Source organism: Triticum dicoccoides, chromosome 3A (genome assembly GCF_002162155.2).
Source record: "Triticum dicoccoides isolate Atlit2015 ecotype Zavitan chromosome 3A, WEW_v2.0, whole genome shotgun sequence".
In the NCBI taxonomy this organism is placed as follows: Eukaryota; Viridiplantae; Streptophyta; class Magnoliopsida; order Poales; family Poaceae; genus Triticum; species Triticum dicoccoides.
In genome coordinates, this window is record NC_041384.1 from 763708081 (window position 1) to 763708579 (window position 499).

A 499-nucleotide genomic window follows, 5' to 3' on the forward strand; every position below is an offset into this window, starting at 1 on the left:
ACTTTGGGGTCACGTCCCGATCGATTCAGCTTAGTGCAAACCAAATCACATACAAAAAAAAATCGCATACGAAAAAAAAAAGAAGGAACGCTTTCTTTTGGGGTGCGAATGAATAGTTTCTAAATAGGGCAGTGATCTGCGCCGGTGCACTGGCCCAACAGTTGGGCCGGTCCAGCCCCAGCCGTCAGATCTGGTCCCCTGCACCGTCAGATCCATTCCTTCCCTCATCTCCTTCTTCGACCTCCCGCACGGGAAAAGGACGGCCCCCTCGTGCGTCGACGCCCCAGCACGCGCCGACCACCTCGCCTCGCCTCCTCACCACCGGTCGCCCTCGCCGTCGGTCGCCGACGGTCGCCGCCCTCGTCGCTGGTCGCCCGCCCCTCACCTATGTCGTCTTCGTGTGTTTCTGAAACCTCCATGGATGCAGCAACGTGCGGCCATGGTTACAGCCAGTCGAGGTTGCAGCCCGCCGCGAGCCCGTAGCAGCTCGTCGACGACC